We start from the raw sequence: 327 nt of genomic DNA, 5'->3' as shown, positions 1-327 counted from the left end.
TAATTATACATAATTATGCATGGACAAATTTTATATATAATTATACATGAAAAATTTTTAACGGGATTATATATTTACTTTGTTCCTTTTTTTACTAACGACTTGGTAAATATATTTCAAAAAATCGAACTTTTTAATTTTCAGGTGCAAGGTTTGGTTATGTGCAAACAAAGGTTGGAATTATAAGCATCGTGTCGAAGTTCAAGGTTAAATTGCATCCACAAACTGCGGTACCACTCGAATTTGATAATAAGAAGTTTGTACTCACTGCCAAAGGTGGTGTGCATCTTATTATTGAATCGCTGTAAGCTAATCGCGCTGATATTT

This window comes from Odontomachus brunneus, unplaced genomic scaffold (genome assembly GCF_010583005.1).
Source record: "Odontomachus brunneus isolate Ranch 3 - 2012 unplaced genomic scaffold, Obru_v1 Obru_scaffold_009, whole genome shotgun sequence".
NCBI classification, from domain to species: Eukaryota; Metazoa; Arthropoda; class Insecta; order Hymenoptera; family Formicidae; genus Odontomachus; species Odontomachus brunneus.
Note: the sequence above shows the minus strand (reverse complement) of the source record.